The sequence below is a fragment of the Solanum lycopersicum genome, chromosome 7 (genome assembly GCF_036512215.1).
Source record: "Solanum lycopersicum chromosome 7, SLM_r2.1".
NCBI classification, from domain to species: Eukaryota; Viridiplantae; Streptophyta; class Magnoliopsida; order Solanales; family Solanaceae; genus Solanum; species Solanum lycopersicum.
In genome coordinates, this window is record NC_090806.1 from 35612301 (window position 1) to 35633088 (window position 20788).

Genomic DNA, 20788 nt, shown 5'->3' on the forward strand with positions numbered 1-20788 from the left:
AAGGTGATAGCGTGCCTTAGCATATTAGGAAAGGATTTAAGAGTCGAAAAATGGTGAAATTGGGTGGTAAGGTGCCTAGATCGTATTTGAGTTAGTTTGTATTCAAAACATATAAGTATGACTCCCCAAGGACCAAAAAAAACGTCCTGGAGGAGGACCTTTGCATTTTGGCCAAAAGGTTATCATCGAGGCGATGTCTATCTACGTGTTGCAAGAGATGGGGCGTAGGTCAATTGACGGAGCTTCGATTTCCTCCACCGAAAAAAACATAGACATTTTTCAAATGGAAAATTTGAAAAATCTTTGACCAAAACGACGGTTGAGGAGGACGATTAGTCCGAGGCACCATCGACTGACGTATGGCCCACAGGTCCGAGTCTCGTAGGTCATGGTCCCTATTTTGCTTCTCTATTTTAATTAGTTAAATTAATTTATTAGGTTGTTTGTTAATTACATAGGGGTTAAGGAAGACCAAATTAAGTTAGTTAATGACCTATATAATGACCCAATCCTAATTAAACTAACCCAACACTCATAATTCCCAAAACATAATTGCTCTTCTTTCTCTGTTCTTTCTATCTCCGAAAGAAACTCCATAGAATACAAAGCAAATGTAGGTTCTAGGGAATAAAGAAAACTACTTTTATGCATCAACTAACAAGTTATCTGATCCTTTCACATTTGGGATTCCTTTCAACAAGGGGTTCTTCAAAAATTTACTTTAAAAAAATGAGTTTAAAGTAGGTCCTCTTCTATTAAGAATTCGATCTTCTAAATTTATTGTTTGTGGTTTCTTTTGATTACTATGATTAAAGTATGTTGCATTATTGTTCAATATCATTGGTTTGTGATAAATTAAACTAGTTTATGGAATAATTGACCCAAGTCCCTAACCCTAGGTTATGAATTAGTGATGATTTGATGCTTAGTTTTTAAATTGACTTTAATATTGTGTTAATTACCATTTATTGATGTTATTACCCCTATTATTGAATTTAATTGACTTGGTTGATAGTAAGACTATGATGATTGCTTGTGAAGGAGATTGGGGTAAGTCTTGTGATATCAAACCTTTACTTCAATAATGATTACTTGTGTTTAGTGATGAAGTTACATTTAAGTATACCTTAAGATGAGATTGATTAGGGTTTGTATGATGTTGAATTGAAATGTCTTGATTATATGATTTTGAGATTATTCTTAAGAAGTTTTGATATCAGGTTAGTGATGAAGTACCTTTGTGCCTTACTATAATTTAATGATATTAATGTTCTAATCTCACATATGAGTGTTGTAATGACAAGTCTTATAATGCAATTCCTATTGAGCTATGACTATGTGTATATAAAGGGTAGACCATATGACCTAAACTAAGTTACGAGTATCAATGAAAAATATTTCATAAGGGACTCTAGCTTAGAACCGAGTGAACTAGAAGTAAGGAGTGTCCCTTCCCACATAAGGAAGGTAGGTTCACAATTGTACTCATGAGATTGGAGACGATAATACATGTATAATAAAGAGGGTCCTCAATATATCTCCTCGTTCCTTATCTATGTTGCCTTTATAGGAATACTAGCTAGTGGATCCACATAAATACTATGTTCATGTTTTGATACTACCTTGACAAGTAGTCCACCTTCTTTTGGTGTAGGTTCCATGAAAACGATTTCCACATTGGCTCATGTGGTCTATGTCAGTTAAGGAAAGATGTTCTCAAAAGTAAAATGGAGTAATAAAGTGGACTCTAACTAGTATGACTTGATGGGTTTGACTTAGTCTGGGTAGGGGTATGGTACTCTACCTATACATTGCACTTGTTGTCCTTGAGGGAAGACTAAGGAGGATGTTCTTATGTTTAATGCTCTTATACAGTTAATGAAATATATATGTTAACTATACACGTTGGTTTCTTGTATGCACATGTTATTGTTCTATATTGATGTATCATGATAATGACTACTCCTAATGTTATGTTATGTGATGTTACATATTACTTGTGATTCCTTATTTAGTTTGGTTGTAAGTTTATGGGGCTTTACTTGGTCATTGAACTTGTAGACTTAATTGGAGGTTTATTAGCATGATTGTTGCTTAGGTTATGATTTCATGAACTCTTATGCATGCTTTGTTGTGGTAAACATGATGTTAGGGTTACACTGATTATAAATTCTATTACGATATGAATATATTGACATTGGCTTAACTTGAGTCTGATGGTCTTGTGTTGAATATGTTATGATCTTAAATAATATATGATTATTGTCTTATATATGTTCTTTATTCTGTGTAAGGCGTTTCAAAGTAACATGGCATGGTTTTGAAGAAATGTCTTTTTTAGCATGAATTCTATGTTGTGTGCATATGATTCCATACATATTACAAGTTATATGCTAACCCCATTTCTCCCTTTTTTCCAAAATATTTAGGTTCTGATCGTTGAAGGTACGTGACAATTTTGAAGGAAGGCTTGGATCATTTCTCCAATTGTTGGTATGTCCTCATGTTCCAAGAATGATGCCTTTCTATTACTCTTCCAATGTTATATTGATATAGTCTAAAGACACTCGTTTCACTCATGTTGTTTCAAGGTTTTGTCGTAATGCCTAAGTGAAAATTATACTTTTGTGTAAGGGCTATGCCCGTATTGTTCTATTCCATTTTGACGGTTTAATATAAGACATCCCTTTAAAGACTATAAGATATATGTTGTCTACATGTGGAATAAAAGTAGAAGACTATCTAATCTTCTTATACGAGGAGTATATGTATACTCGCTATAAATATAAATTTTGTTTGAGGGAGAGGTATAAGTAAACCTTATAAAGTAGATGTAGATAAAAAAAATTAACCTATGAATTGTAATGACGAATGCTAGGAGGTTAGTCTTACTCTTTTATAAGGACGACGACACCTGTTATTTCTAGAGGGTGATCCCTGAATGTGACAAACTTTGTATCAGAGCATGAGGTTGAATATGCCTAGAAATGATGTCTTATTAAGCATTGTCAATGTAGGTTTTTATTCATAATTGTGAAGCGCGTCACACTTATACATGACAAACTATATGATGATTAGAAAATCTCATCTCTTTGTATTTCTATGTTGTGTCTCTAGAGTCATATTACGTTCTTTCACCTAAACCCTATATCATGGTTATAGGTACGAATACTCGAAGAGCAGCTGCTAAAATGGCCGAGGAAGATATGGAAAATATGGGAGCACAATACAACCAAGTGCCTCCATTCAAAGAAGTTTTTATGGGTGATCAAGTTCCGATTTTTCCTCCACCAATGATCGATGGAGAGATAGGGGAACCCTTTCTCACCTTAACCCAAGCCATGACCTCTCAAACTAATGCAGTCACTTTACAAGTCCAAGCCATGACAGACCAAATAAATTGGGATGCCCCCGAAGAACATAGGTGGACCTCGAGTGCCTCAACATGCTAAAAATATGTCCTCACATTTTAGACATTTTACTAAAATAAATCCACCTATGTTCTTCGGGTCGAAATTGGATGAAGACATACATATTTTCTCGATGAGGTCTATAAGATTCTCCATGCTATTGGTGTAACCTTAATTGAGATGGCCGAGTTTGCAGCCTACCAACTCAAAGATATATGACCCAAACATGGTATATTAAGTGGAGGCATAATTGGGTACTAAGAGGTGGTCCGGTGACTTGGGAGACCTTAAAGAGGAATTTCCTTTAAAGGTTCTTTACTAGAGCGATTTGGAAATCTAAGGTGGAATAATTCATCAACCTTCATCAAGGAGTTATGAGTGTATGTGCCTACTCTTTAATGTTTACTAAACATTCCAAGTATGCTCCATCCTTGGTTTAAACTCCAAGGAATTATATGAATAATTTTCTAACTGGGGTGTCCGATGACTTGATTGAAGATTGTCGTTCGGATATGCTTCATTATAATATGAATATCTCTCGCATCATGGTTCATGCTCAACAATGGAAGAAACTACGTTAAGGAGAAAGAGTAGGGATACCAAGAAGTCGAAGTCATATAAAGGTGGTTCCTCTAAGGGTAGGCTTGACATTCAAGACAATCCCATGTTCAAGAAGAGGTTTTCTAATCAAGTTCCTTCCATATTTTGCAAGGCCCGTGATGATAGAGAGTTTATCCCTAAGTCTCAAAATGAAAGAGGTACCAGTTCACAAACTAAGAAGCCAACTTGTGGAAAGTGTGGCTAGAAAAATTATAGTGATTGCCTTGTTCGGACGGACAATTGCTTTGGGTTTGGCAAGAGTGGTCACAAGGTTAAGGATTGCCCTGATTTGAAGGGGAAAGAAAGAGAAAGCAGGCAAGCTCAATCTAGTGGTTCTAATGTGGCTGATCCAAAGAATAATCACTTTTATGATTTTCGCTCTAGGGGTGAAAATGAGAATTCTCCCAATGTGGTGATTTGTATGTTACAATTCTTCTCTATTGATGTTTATGATTTAATTTATTCGGGTGACACATTATCTTTTCTTACTCCCTTGGTAGCTATAAAGTTTGATATTTTTGCCAATATCCTAAATGAACCTTTCATGGTAATCACCCTTGTAGGTGAGTCTATGGTTGCAAGAAGGGTATATAGAAATTGTCCTCTAATGTTTCCCAATAGATTTACTCATGTTGAATAAGTAGAACTTGATATAGTCGATCTCGAGGTAATTTTGTGGATTGATTTCTTGCAAGATTATTTTGCTTCAATTGATTGTAGAACAAGAATTGTCAAGTTCAATTTTCCAAATGAACCAATCTTAAAGTGGAGGGGGGGGGGGAATTCTATTCCTAGAGGTCGTATTATCTCGTCTTAAGCCTTGTAAAATGATATCAAAAGGGTTTTTATACTATATTGTAAGACTAAAACATTTAGACTCCGAAAATCCTCCCGTTGAGTTAGTCGACATAGTGAGGGAATTTCCGAAGCTTTTCCCTAATAATATTCCCAAAATCCCTCCCGAATGGGAATTTGATTTTGGTATTGACTTGTTACCACATACAAACCCCATTTTAATTCCTTTTTATCAGATGCCTCTGGCCGAATTGAACGAGATGAAAGCTAAACTTGATTACTTACTAGACAAACTCTTCATTAGACTTTGTATTTCTTCATGGGGTGCACCAGTGTTGTTTGTGGAAAATAAGGATGGGTCCTCAGAATATGCATTGAATATCGCCAACTTAATAAAGTTACTACTAAGAACAAGTACCTCGGAATGACGACTTGTTTGATAATCTCAAAGGGGAAATCTACTTTTCTAAGATTGACTTGATATTAAGGTATCACCAACTTAGGGTGAGAGGTGAGGATATACATCAAAACGACATTTCATACTAGATATGGCCATTATGAGTTCTTAGTAATGTCTTTTGGTCTCACTAATATCCCGACAGCATTTATAGATCTCATGAATAGGGTGTTTTGAAGTTACCTAGATTCATTTGTTATTGTCTTGATTGACGACATCATGGTATATTCGAATAACAAGGTTTAACACATGGACCATTAAAGGGTTGTATTGCAAATGCTTCAGGAGAAATAACTATTTACCAAGTAAAGAAAATGTGAGTTTTTGTTGAGATCGGTGGCATTTCTTGGTCATATCATCTTTAGTGAGAGAGTTGAGGTTGATCCAAGAAAAACTGAAGCGGCCAAGAATTGGCCTAGACCATTGACTCCAACTAACATTAGGAGTTTTTTGGGTCTAGCGGGATATTATAGGAGGTATGTGGATGGTTTTGCATCCATTGCATCTCCTTGACTACCTTGGCCCAAAAGAGTGAAAATTGAGTGGTCGGAGGCAGGTGAAAGAAGCTTCCAAATCTTAAAGGAGTAGCTTACCTCTTCTCCGGTGTTGACTTTAATAGAGGGTACAAAGGTCTTCATTATATATTGTGATGCATCTTGAGTGGGCTTCGTGTGTGTTCTTATGCAACATGGAAAAGTAGTATCTTATGCTTATATAACTTATGGTGCATGAGAACAGTTATCCGACTCATGATCTCGAGTTAGCGGTCGTGGTATTTGCTATGAAAATATGAAGGGGTTATTTGTATGGTGTCCATGTGGATGAATATACCGACCACAAGAGTCTTCAATATGTATTTACTCAAAAGGAGTTAAATCTCTGACAAAGAAGGTGGCTGGAATTATTGAAGTATAACGACATGAGTGTTCTCTCCCACCCTGGAAAAGCCAATGTAGTTGTGGATGATACAATTCATATGACTCTGGGTAGTGTTTCTCATGTAGAAGAAGCCAAGAAAGGCCTGTAAAATATGTTCATAGGTTTACTAGATTGGGTGTTAGGTTAGAAGGTTCTCCAAACTGTGGTTTTATGGTCCATCATAATTCTAAATCGTCTTTAGTTGTTGAGATGATGTCTAAACAACACCTTGATCAACCATTGATGGAGTTAAAAGGGTCGATTCTTGGTAAGCATATTGAGTCATTCTCCTTGGGGGGGATGGTGTATTTAGGTACCAAAGAAGGTTATGTGTGCCTAATGGTGATGACTTGAAAAATTGGGTTCTTGAGGAAACTTTTGGTTCCTATTATTCTATTTATCTGGGTTCCACAATGATGTATCATGACCTTATAGAAGTGTTATGGGGGCATAGCGGAATTTGTTAAAAATGTCCAAATTTCTAAAAGGTGAAAGCCAAACACTGAAGCTGGGTGGTTTACTCTAAGAAATCAAAGTTTTAACTTGGATTTGAGAAGATATTAATATGGACTTCGTGGTAGGTTTGCCTCAGACGCAAAAGCAACATGACTCCATATGGGTGGTTGTGTATAGATTGACCAAATCCACTCATTTTATTCCCGCCATGTCCACATACTCGACAGAGGGTTATGTAAGGATCTTCATAGATGAGATTGTGTGTCGCCATGGTATTCCGTTATCCATCAGATTTGATAGGGGTGCAAAATTTACATCTAGGTTTTGGAGGTCGTTTTAATAAGTGTATGGTACCAATGTAAACCTAAGCGTTGTTTTTCATCCCCAAATGGATGGTCAAGAGGACCGTACTATTCAAACCCTTGAGGATATTATTAGAGCTTGTATAATTGACTTCAAGAAAAATTAGGATAAACACTTGCCTTTGGTTGAGTTTTCCTACAATAATATTTACCAATCATGTATATCTATGGCTCATTTTGAGGCTTTCTATGGTAGGACATGTAGGTCTCCAATTTGATTGTTTGAAGTGGTCGAGTCTTCACTCTCCAGTCCAAAGTTAATTTATAAGAAGTTGGAGAAACTTCATCTGATAAGGAACCGATCGAAAACAGCCTATAATTGGCAAAAGTCTTATGCTTACCATAGGAGAAGGAATTTAGAGTTTGAAGAACGTGATAAGGTCTTTAAGGAAGACCCTTGCATTTTGGCCAAAAAGTTGTCGTTGAGGCAATGTCTATCTACGTTTTGCAGGCGACGGGGTGCCCATTGCCTCCACCGACCAACACTTATCCATTTTCCAAAATTTACAATTGGAAAACTCTCTTACCAAAACAACGGTTGTGCAGGACGGTTGGTCCAAGGCACCATCGATAGACCTATGGCCCGTAGGTTGGGGTTTCGTAGATCAGGTCCCTATTTTGCTGCTATGTTTTAATTAGTTCAATTAATTAATTAGATGGTTATTTAATTAGTTATGGGTTAAATGAGGTCTAATTAAGTTAGTTAATGACCTATATAAATACCAAATCCTAATTAAATTAACCCAAAACTCATATTTCTTAAAACCCAATTACTTTCTTTCTCTCTGCTTTCTCTCTCCCAAAGAAACTCCATAGAATACCAAGCAAATATGGGTTATAGGACATGAAGAAGACTACTTTTATCCATCAATATTAATCATTTAACAAGGTATGGAGTCCTTTCACCTCCAGGATTCCATTCCTCAAGGGAATCTTCAAAAATTGATTTCAAAAGATGAGTTTCAAGTGGCTCTTCTTCTATAAAAAATTTGATCTTCCAAATTGTATTTTTTATGGTTTATTTTTATTAATATGATCAGATTATGTTTTATTATGGTTCAATTGCATTATTTCATAATGAATTAACCATGTTTGTGGAATAAATCATGAAATTGACCCAAGTCTCAAAACCTAGGTTATGAACTATTGATGAATTGAGTGTAGTGATTCAATTGACTTTATTATTGTGTTAATTACCATTTATTTATGTTATTACACCAATTGTTGGATTGAATTGACTTGGTTTATTGTAAGACTATGATGATGGCTTGTGATGGAGATTGGGGTAAGTCTTGTGATATCAAATCTTTACTTCAATTATGATTACATTTGTTTAGTGATGAGGTTATTTTAAAGTATACCTTATGATGATATTGATTAAGGTTGGTTAACTTTTAATTCAGATACCTTGATTATATGATTGTAACATTATGCTTAAGATGTAATGATGTAAGGTTGGTGATGAAGTTCCTATGTGCCTTCATATGATATAATGATGTTAATGTTCAAATGTCACATATGAGGGTTGAAATAAATGGTTTTCTCATGCAATTCCTATTGATCGATGACTATGACTATATATTGGGTAGACCCTATGACCTAAACTAAGTTATGAATATTAATGAAAGACTTTTCAAAATGGACTCTAGCTTAGCACCGATTGAACTAAAAGTGGGGAGTGTCTCTTCCCTAATAGGGAGGGTAGGTTCACTATTGTACTCATGATATTAGATTCTATAATCCATGTAGCATAAAGAGTTTCCAAACTATATCTCCTAGTTCTTGAACTATGTTTCCCCCATAGGAATACTAGATAATGGATCCACAGAGATGTTATGTTCATGTTTTGGTACAACCTTGGCAAGTAGTCCACCTTCTTTCGGTGTAGGGTTCCATGACACCGGATTCCACATTGGCTAATGTGGTCTACGTTGATGAAAGATGTTCCCAAAAGTAAAATAATGTAATAAAATTGACACTAACTAGAATGACTTGAGGGGTTTGACATAGTCTAGGTAGGGGTATTGAACTCTACATATACATTGAACTAGTTTTCCTTGAGGGAAGTCTTAGGAGGATGTTCTTATGTTTTATGCTCTTATAAAGTGAATGATATATATGTTTTGACTAAACATGTTGGTTTCATTTATTCTTATGGTATTGTATATATTTATATAGTATATGATGCTTACTACTCTTAATGTTAAGTTATGTAATGTTAAGCATTGCTTGTGATTCCTTATTTGGTTTTCTTGATTGTGTAAGGTTATGGGTATTTAATTGGTCATTGCCTTTGTAGACTTAATGGTGGGTTTATGACTAATGGTCTTGCTTAATTTATGATGTCATTAACTCTTATTCATGCTTTGTTGTTGTAAATATTATGTTAGGGTTATATTGATTATGAACTCTATTAGCATATGAAATGTTGACATTGGCTTAACATGAGTATTATGGTCTTGTGTTCAATATGATATGGTCTTAATGAATATGTGATTATTTTCTTATATGTTTTCTTGATTGTTCATAAGGCTTTTAAAAGTAACTTGGCATTGTTTTGAACAAATGTCCTTTTTAGCATGAATTCTATGTTGTGTGTGTAAATGATTCCATACTTAGTACAAGTGATGTGCTAACCCTATTTCTCCCCTTTTCCCCAACATTTTAGGTTACGGTCATTGAAGGTTTGTGACAACTTTTAAGGAAGGCTTGCATAATTTCTCCAAGTTTGGTTGGAGGATGATGCCTTTCTATCACTCTACCTATGTTACATTGTTATAGTCTAAAGACACTCGTTTCACTCATGTTGTTTAAAGATATTGCGGCAAGAACTATGTGGCAATTATACATTTGTGTAAGGGATATGACCATATTGTTCTATTCCTTTTAGATGGTTTAACATGAGACATCCCTTTTAACACAATTATGTATGTTGTATATATGTGGCATAAAAGTAGAAGACTATGTTATCTTCTTATAAGAGGAGTCTATGTATACTAACTATGAATTTAAATTATGTGTAAGCGAGAGGTCTAAGTTAACGTCATGAAGCAGATGTAGCTATGAATTGTATTGACGAATTATAGGAGGTTAGTATTAGTCCTCTTGAAGGAAGACGACACCGGTTAATTCTATGGGGTGCTCCCAAATTTGACAGTATTCAACCTCTCAAAGGTCTTATAAAAGTCTTTGACATTATGCGTATATATATATATATATATATATATATATATATATATATATTAAAAGTAGTGCGGAATTAAAACTTTTTAGAACATCATATAAAATCTCTTTATAGATAAACATAAGAAATTCTAAGTCTCTTTCTCTCAATCTTAGACACATGAATATCTCTTTCTCTCCATCTTAGACACATGAATATCTTTGGTCACGGCTCATACATCAACAAATAGAAATAACAAAGTCTAATACAATGTCTTTGAGAGGAAAAGCTAAACATATTTATGTCCTCTAATTAATCGAGGACATACCACAACTTTCTTGAAAGATTGATAAAATCCAAGTTCACTTCAAATAACTCCTCGCAATTGTCACCTACATATTTAGAGATAAGATAATATATATGGAATTATCACATTAGAATTGTAACACCTTGAATTCTTATGAACAAGACTAGAGACTAATCTATTAAATGATCGCAAAAATGATGTTTCAAGACATATAATAACATAATAAAGTTTGTTTGGAAGTATTAGAGCCTAAACGTCGAAGGAAGACCCTGACGTCCAGAAACTAGCAAAATTGAACTACTAGACATCCTTCTGTTTAGTGAGTGTTTGGTGGTATCATTTTAGTTCTTAATTATGTAAAAATACTTTAAGTAGGTAAAATAATGATTATAGGGTTAGAACGTCTAGTCACAACTCCCCAAGGACTACCCACAGAGTCTTTGAGGAGGACCCAAACATTGGCAAACAGGCTTCCAAACTAGTTTGTGACAGCGAAGATTTGAAGACATCCACGCATCGCACCCTCAACACTAAAGAGGCAAAAATTGCCTCACGACGCGGGGCCTTCACAAAACTCACTGCCTCAAAGTGAATTTCCAAAAAAAATGGAATAGCTCCAGCGAAACGCAGCCACTTCTCAGATTCGTTTGCGTCGTTTTTAAGTAAATTTGACTTCACAAAAACAGCCAATTAAGTGAAGGATACTTTGGGTAATATAGGGGGCGAATATATATATTTATTTAGGGTAAGTTTTAAGACATTTTTACCCATTCAATAAATTTCCCAAAAACAATCTCACTTCTTTCTAAATTTTCTCTCAACTCAACCTCTATTGAAGAGATTCGGAAGCATGAAGAAGGAGACCCATTTCTCAAGCTACTCACTTTAGTTTCATGGGAAATCATCAATTAAGATATGGGGATGTTTATTTATGGATTATTTTCTCCATGAATCCCTTCAAAACTTTTATTTTCAAATTCTATATTGTGACAAAAAACTAGGCCTTTTGATCTATTCATGGGTCCAATACAAAATATTTTTCGTTGTTTTATATGCCTTGAGTTATGAATGTTTTGGGATTTATTGTTGATTTCTATTGTGAAAATATTCCAAGAACTCATGTGCACCCTATGACCATATCTCTTGAATGTTTATAAATGAATTGAGTATATAGGAACATGATGCATTGTAATTGATGATTATCTAGTCATAGAATCTTGTTTTCATGCCTATTGTGAGGTAGATGGGGGTGATCATGATGCTTGATTCCTAACCTTTAAAAAAGGATAAATTCTAGGGTTTTTATATATGATGAAGATTATTGTGCATACACTTAGAATTTGCTTGCAAGGTACATAGCTTATGAAAGGATGCAAGAAAGGTAATTGGATTGTAAAATATAAAATAGGACTAACTATTAAGACTTTTCTACCAACTTATATTCTCATTTTTATAAGTTCTAAAACTATGTAACCTTGTCTTCAAGGTATTGAATTTTAATATATGACTTGCAATACTTCAAAGCCCATAAACGTGATGTTTTAATCTGCAATTTTTTTAGCTAAATAAAACTGCATCTTTAATTTCAGAAATTTGAACTTTTTTGCTCAAGTCATACACATTTTGAGCTAAAACTCGACACTCTTTTGGGCTCAAAATTACAATACTTTTGGTGCTCAAAAGATTACACTCTTTGAGCTTAAAACTCTGCATTTTTCCAAGTTAATATCTGCACTTTTTACGCATAGAAGAGCATGTGTAAGCCTCATTTCCACACTAAAACATCTGCAACTTTTAAGCTAAAATATGTAATTTTAAGACCAAAAATCTGCATTTTGTCTAAAAATCTGCACTTCCCTCAGCATCAAAGTGTGCACTCGTAGGCTATCAAAACCACACTTTAAACACTTCATTATGAAAAAGAATCTAAAAATAAGTTTGCGGTAAAAGAATTATTCCTAAAGTTGAATTTCTTTAAAAGCTAAGTTCTCATAGACACCAAAATGTGTCATGAAATAAATAAATCTTAGTTGAAAAACAATGTCCTTCTAAACTAAATAACTATAATAGACCTAATATTTAAAGGAATGTGGAGGTGAATACTTTACAATCGTTCTTTGTTGTTACAAAACAAACAAAATAAAAGAAAGCATAATATAAGCACGAAACATTAATATTAAAAAGGTTAGTCAAAAACAGCAACACATTTAATATGATTAAAAAGCACATGTTTTTGAAGAAAGAAGAAAGTGTTGGACGCTATTGACGCGAAAATGGGCTGCTAGACATGAGCTTAGGCGACAATTAGCCGAGCAAATCAAAGGTGTGTAAGCACGAGTGATTTTTATGTCATTTTACTAGTACTAATGTTCTTTATTGTTTTTGTTGAGTTGTCTTATTGCTAGGTACCATGAGAACTGGAAGTGAAACCCAACCACCTAGAGGAGGGTTACTTTGGAATCTATAATAGAGAATATGGATGGATAATGGAGAAAGTGGAATGAAAAATGGCCAACATGAAAGTGAGTGTTTAAAGATGGATGATAGAATTAACAATTTGAAGGGTCGAATTTACGCTACTAATTCCACCCAATAGGCTAATTTTCGTGTTTCCACAAGTGGGTACGACCACACTATTTTTCCTTCTATTACACCCCTAGCATTACATGAAACGTCTAACCAAAAACCTATACATTTCCAAACCGATGTCCAAAATACTTATCAATCATTTCAATCCCAACTCAATGAAGAAGCTCCACCAAACTAAAAATTGACTGGTACCACATGGGTGAAGAAAATATGGGAACCAACCTCAAGATGGAGAACAACTGAAAGCCTATGACAATCAAGAGTATGATCAAGAATTGAGAGAAGAACATGATAACCAATATCAAGGGGAAGTCCAAAGAGTTTACTACAACAACAACCATGTGGATCAGGGCCAAGGAATAAACTATGAGGACCAAGGTGAAAATGGAGGTCTTGTTATTTGAATCAACTGTATCAAGACTAATCTCCTACCTTTCAAAGGGGAATGAAATCCCAATGATTTTCTAGAATCAGACTTGGTTTGTGAATGAATCTTCTCAGTCAAGGATTTGACCGACGTCAAGAAAAGTTGCTTTGTAATTTCTCAATTTGATTGATTTTGTATTATGTGGTGGGAATAAATTAAAAGGTATCATTCAATACTTACTGTCCACCGTGGACCGCATCGAAATCTCGTACGAGAGTCAAGTATGTTTCGAAAAGGTCTCACAAAGAGTTACTTGATAAGTTGTACAACTTGATGACAAGAGGCAAAAGTATTGTGGCTTTCTATGATGAGTTCCAAAATTTGATCTTGAAGGTACAATACATCGAAAAATGAAGAGCATGTCTTTATTCATTTCACGAAGTATGGAACAAGAAAATATTTCCCATTATTACTACTCACATGTTTTCTAGCTTGAAAAATATCACTAAAGTGCACAATGTGGTAGAGGGGGAACACAAAGATATTAAAGTACAAAAGTACAAGGGTATTTCATCTTTAAATTATTGGAATAATAACAAGGAGGTGGATGGAGCTCAAACATCTTCGAGTTGGAACAAAAATAAGGATTTGAAGAAGCCTTATGAAGGAAACACTCCAAAGTACCCACCAAGGGAAGAAAATAATTAGGGCTCCAAAAAATTTTCTAAAGTCATTTTATGTCACAAGTGTAAAGAATGGGTTCATATGATGTTTAAATGTCTTAATCGTTTGACTATGCTAGTTCAAGGAGAGGAATTGTATCTTGGTGAGGGGGTAGATCAATAAAAGGGATGTGAAGAAGAAATCCAAGAAAATGATGACTTGCGAGGTGATTAAGATGAGGAACAAGACCTATGTGAGGGAAAAGTCATCTCTGTTGCAAATAGTTTGACGAGGAAGACAACAATTGAAGAATCTTGTCCCCAAGAAGGAGAGTTTACCGACCGCATGTATGCGCTGAGGTGAGTAATGATTAGCAACACAATGACTAATCCAAGTCAATGAACCCTCGATTCTCCACAATCACTGAATAGTCATCTAATAAAATAGAATGAAATCGGGTCTAGCCTATACATCATTTCCAAAATTGAAAAGCAATAAGTAAACTATGAATAATGAAAATCCGCCTTAGTAGCATGAGTACTCACCAATGCTCTCGAACCTCACAATCAACCATTTGCAACGATATTGAGAAACCTGACTGTCGGGCCCTATATTTGGGAAAATATAGGCAAGAGTATACGTTAGTACACAATATTGTACCAAGTATTATAGCTATAAATAAAGCAATTAAATCATTCTAAAATAGGAAATTTCTTGTCATGCAACTGACCAAGATAAAATATGATATAAAAGGGTTAGAAAATATAAGTCGTAAAACATTGTCAATGCAAGATAACATCATTTGGAACCTTTGAACACATATGAGATACTTCTTAAAGTAACCTTAGTTCGTCATTTGCAAAGACCGGGTTCCTTCCTTATAAAAATGTCAACGAGGGAAAAGTTAGGACCAAAAAAACCTCTTCGTAGTGTTGGAGTTTTCTAACCTTGTCCAGATTTTGAAGAAATTAGAGTCATCAACCTATAGGGAAATCTTTTAGCAATTAAGTGGAGTAGATATGAAATCTATTGCATAATCGGTTAGATATCTCGCTAAGGAATCCGTATTAATTGAAAAAAATTGAATTTTGATAAATAAAGCTCAGAGAATTGATCTTAGCATGAAGGGTTTGTAATGTGCATAGTAGGATAAGAGTGTTGTAAAAAAAGAGGAATTGAATTTCTCTAGAAAAGTTTCTATCTCACTTTTGGCTGCTCTAGCGGGATTTGTGCCGCTACAGCCATTCCGCTCTAGTAGAGTGATGAGGATTGGAAATTGTAGATTTTTTGGATTTTTGCAATAAGGCTCACTGGTTCGAAAAAATGCTACATCGGAATTTATGACGCTACAGCGGTATTAGTGTCGATGTAGGGGGAAATTCGCGAATAAAATCGTAATAAAACCTCTAAATGAACTTATTTGACACTCGGCAACTTTTAGAGCTAAAGAACGACCCCTGAGCTTTCATCATTCTTGAAGCTAAAGGAATGTTTTTTCTTCCTGAATAAACTTTTTAATCCGTAGAACGTAATTGAATGGGTTAATGTTTATGGGAGAGGGTTTCTTGATAGATTCTATGGTGTAATTACTCCTAAATTGACTAGTTTGGATCATGATTCTGATCTACGGTTCATAAAAATGTTAGTACTCCGGGTAATCAGCAATTATTTATTGATTTCTGTATTATTGCTTCTATAACTTAAATGCCTTAGTTTTTGAATAATTTCTTTAAGTGGATAGTAGTTGTTGTTCTCTCACCATCTTGTAAGTTTGGGTACTAATTACGTCGGCTTGGTTCATGACATTTTTAATTTGGGAAGTAGACTTAACTTACATAAAAAGCATGTTATCTATAACATGACCCCTCTCTTTCTCCCACACCGAAAAGGGTTATCCTACTTCTCAAGGTAAGGACCATGAACTTCTAGCTTAGGTGGATTAATTAGCTAATGTATATATGTACAATCATCCTATCGGGGCACATATGTATGGTAAGGAGATTGATTTATAAAACTTGGTCTCTACTAACGTGAGATCTTCCATCTCAATATCCTATCCATGCTAAGCATAAATTCCACGAAATAGTCATTTCTTATTTGTTCATGTTATCCGTGGAAGACACGTCATGTTACCAATCCAAGATGAGTCATAATCCATGAAAAAGTATTATACAGTAACCAATCCAAAATAGGTTTCGTTGGGATTGCTCTTAATCATTGATTCATTTAGGGCATAAGAACTTTCAATCTTAGAATCCTTTATTATGTGAGAAAATCTTTCACATCAAACATTTATGTGTTTCATGAGAAATCCTTACAACACCACAATAAAAACATAATCATTGATATTGTACTTTCAAAGTATCCATAAAACATTTGCATTAATTTTATAAGACCATACATAATTTCATATTTACCTAGATTTCAAGGTTTAAAACCAATATTTAATCATCAACATTTAGAAAACATGGATTAGATATGGATTTCATCATAAATTCATATAATTGTCTCAATACATGCATAATTTCATAACACTCTTCCTATGAAATCAAAATCTCTCATCATATGATCATAACATGAAAACATGGGGATTACATGGGTTCATCGGGGAAACTATCATAAAATCATAGTATTTCATCAATTCATGCATAAGAGATTATATTTTTATCATTTAAATCAATAATCATGAGAACCCATAACAATTGAAGAAAATCCTAACTTAATTTGAGATTTCTAACTTTGAGAATTGAGGAATTCGGGAACTCCATGGATGGATTTCTAACTTTGAGAATAGAGGAATTCGGGAACTACATGAATGAAAAATATCATCACCGTGAAGACAATTACTTACCTTCAATGCAGGAATTGAGATTTCACATGAAACCCTATGTTTAATTCTTCTTCAAGCATTGTAGAGAAATAAATATTTGAGAGTTCTTCTTTTTGGTGAGTTTGAAGAGAATGAAGGGAATGGATGAGTTGTGGGGTTAAAATTACTTATGTAGGGGTCTTAGTGAAGGGTAAACGATGTATTATAGAGATAAAATAACAGGAAAAAACCCATGCCCCTAAAAAAAATCCTACCAGCCCACCATCAATGGCCATAATCGACGGACCGTGAACAGGACGATGAGCCGTCTTACATGACTGTCATTTTAGGTTTGAACTTGGTTTTTGGGCCCTTGAACCATGGTTGGTCCACTGATCAGGCCATACCATGGATTCATGGCTAGTGATGAACTTGAATGTGACTAGTCAAGACTACCCTACGGTTCGTGGTCTCTGCAACAGGCTGTGCTTGGCCTCTTTGGCTTGCACCGACAACCTCCTTAAATTTTTATTTTTACCCTTTTTCATATACGGGGCGCTATAATATTTCCCCCTTGAGATCATTCGTCCGCGAATGTGATTCAAGATAGTATGGAAAGAGTAGGAGAGGAACTAACAACTCAAACAACAATGCAAGCTCTTCTAAATGTATATAACCAAGGAGGAATTATCATCTCCAAGATAAGACGTAACCAAAACATCATAAGAGGGGTGAAACTAAATCTAAGCCCAACATGCATGGAATACACATATCAGAGGAGGAAACATTAACTCCAAGCTAACATTCAAGGACGAGACATCCACTCCAAACTAAGAACATACTCAAATGAATATACCTTAGGAGGAAGCATCAACTCTAAGGTAAAAACATGCTCATAACATCATATGATGTAGTCTACATGCAATACATACTCATATGCATATAAACATGCAGAAATCAATCAAATTGACCTATTTTCTCAATTCTTGAACTTTTCATAGATCATACATAGTAGTGAAATCATTAGAACATATAAGACACATGACATTAGAACATATAAGACACATGACTCCAAAACAATTAGTGAACCATGAGGAACACATTGCCTTGAGATAGAGTAGGAGTAGAAGGAAAGAGATGAGGATATGAGTATAGACATGTAATTTTTTATCGAACATAAATTTGTAAAGTATTTTTATATTCCTTAAATGTTTCTAAAGGCTAAGCTAGATATTTTGGTAAGATATTTTGATTTTGTCATATTTTTAGTAAGTTCTTATAAAAATATTTTAAAATAACAAAAAAAGATATGTTTTATTTTTATTTTAGTTTAATAAATAAGATGGCATAATATTTCTTATGTATAACTATTATTATCTTACTTAATTTTTATTTTAAAAATAATCAATTAAATAAATTATATTATGTTATATTATGTTATGCTATTTTATATTATATAATATTATATTATATTATATTGTAGTATTAGAAATAATTTACTCCACTTCCATTTCCACCCAACGTTTACCCAAACACCCCATTTCCTATTCCACACCCACTACAAAACTGCACATAACCCCCAAAAAACACGCTCCAATAAATAAATAACAACACTTGTACCACTCCAAAACACAACACTGACACGAAGGAAGGAGAAAAATAAACGGAAAAATAAATAACAACACTTATACCACTCCAAAACACATCACTTACACGAAGGAACGAGAAAAATCAACGGACTGCACAACACATAAAATTCTACACTATCCTAAGAAAATAATACACGATAAAAAATTTAAACAAAAAGAAGGAAAACACTTCCATTTTATTTATTCTTCTTTCAAATAATAATCGAACATTCACATCTTTTCTTTGTTACCCATTATTTTCATATAAAAACAAATGCATATACCATCACAAACAACCTATAAAAGATTCGTGGGTGTTTTAATCGATCTTCAGTCAAGATCTTACAGATCTTATCTTATTTACATAATGTTAAAATTTATTTTATTTCTTTATTTTATTCATGAAATTTGACGTAACTATGTCATATGTTTGCTTACACTTTTGTTTATTTATAATTTGATTAAAATGAATGATATGTTAAGTGTCATATCTCTTTAATGAATTTACAATTTGATTAAAATGAATGATATGTTTAGTGTCAAATCTCTTTAATGAATTCATAATTTGATTAAAATGAATGATATGTTAAGCGCCATATTTCTTTAATGAATGAAGGTAGCATTACTTTTATTTATTTATTTTATTCATTAGTTGTGATCTCTTAAAATGAATGGATTTTGGCGTTATTCTTTCCTTCATTTCGATACGAATAATGATTAGAACAAAATATTGGGCTCAAAAAATTATCGTTATTTTATTTATCAAATAAAGACTGAGATTTATTATAGCAATTCGTCATGATTTTGTTGGATTAGTAACAAATTATAATATGTACATGCTATTATCCTAGTAACTTTAAGATTAAAAGAAAAAAAATATGTGTTGGTCTACGTTAACTTTTGAGAGTAAATACAATAAAAGAATAAAAGATATTAAAAAATTTATATGGCATGCTAGAAGTTTAGATTTACATTATTACTTTATTTGATTTTATTCATGAAGAACTAATATTTTCTTATAATATTAGATGTGTTTAAGGCATGTTAAACAATATTTGTTTCAACTAAAAATGCGATTACACATATTTGCCATATTTTTTGAAAAATGCACTAAAAAGAAATTTAAGGAAGCTACTCACTTTAGCCAAATTATTTTTATTGTCAAACTTATTAAAGTTAAACTAAATTTTTTAAACTGAGAATATTAGATGATGCTCTCAATAGAAGAAAACAATTATGCTTCTAAGTTATTACTTGTCAAAACCAAGAATGCTAACAAATAATGGCCTGAAATAATACATCCAAAAAAAATCTATGTATAATTGAAAAGCAATCGTTCTAGAAATACGGAAGTCGAGGGATGTCTGGTCACCAAAATTCTTTAACCCAATTTTTAGTTCTCAAAATAAATTTAAGAGTAATTTTCTTTTGATTAGGGATTAAAAAAAAGGTGACTATGAATACCATCATTCAATTTCAAGTCACGAATCTAAAAAATAAACTAATCCCTTAATCAATAACATTATTTAAATTGAAAAAATCCTTTTGCCTCACGAAAAAGCTGTGAGACATCTTTGACCACTCGCTGAGGAATAACTAGAATTCGAGTTTTATTATATTCACTTTTACTTGATTTTATTATTAATTTTTTGATATATTGTCTATGACAGTAATATGTGCTACTTGTTGTTCATTTATTAATTTAATATTAATGAATTTTATTATACATGTTTTCTTTCGTGCATCTCTTCTTACTCTGTGAACATACTTTATATCTTGTCACAAGATCAACTATGCATCCAACATTCTTGTTGAGATAAAGCTAGAGTTCTAGTGAAGGATTTTTAGTTGCATATGTTCGGCGGAACTGGACCAACAATGAAGTTGAAATAGCGTTACTATCAATTATTTGTCCCTCTCTAGCTCGAGTTGTCCACTTGTGTAAGCCAGTCTAGATACCTATCTCCTTCAGGTTTGAACCTATTAAAACTAGAATATAGACATATTTATCTCTAGAAGATTCCACTTATGCATAATTTGTATTTGACTTAGTGAGCCTTTAAACAAGAGTTGGGTTTGTCCTGGGCAAGTATCCCTTTCTTACATAACCACTTAGTTCATTATTTGAAAATGTATTAATTCGAAAAGTTTGATTAGTGGAATGAGAATTTTATTTTTATTTTTTATTCAAAATAAGAAAAAGGAAGAAAACATAAAGATAGTTCTTCTTTTATAATTTATTTTACCTTTTTAACAAAAATGAA

At 33.5% G+C, this 20788-nt stretch overlaps 1 long non-coding RNA gene across 1 annotated transcript; it reads right to left on the minus strand.

Annotated features, from left to right (window-relative positions):
• Positions 1–10332: 10332 nt before the first annotated feature.
• Positions 10333–17072, minus strand: LOC109120770 (uncharacterized). The gene is made up of 3 exons (XR_002028197.3): positions 16939–17072; positions 14633–14695; positions 10333–10553 (listed from the first exon to the last, which is right to left on the minus strand). It is a non-coding gene; the product is annotated as an uncharacterized lncRNA (long non-coding RNA).
• Between the last annotated feature and the right edge of the window lie 3716 nt (positions 17073–20788).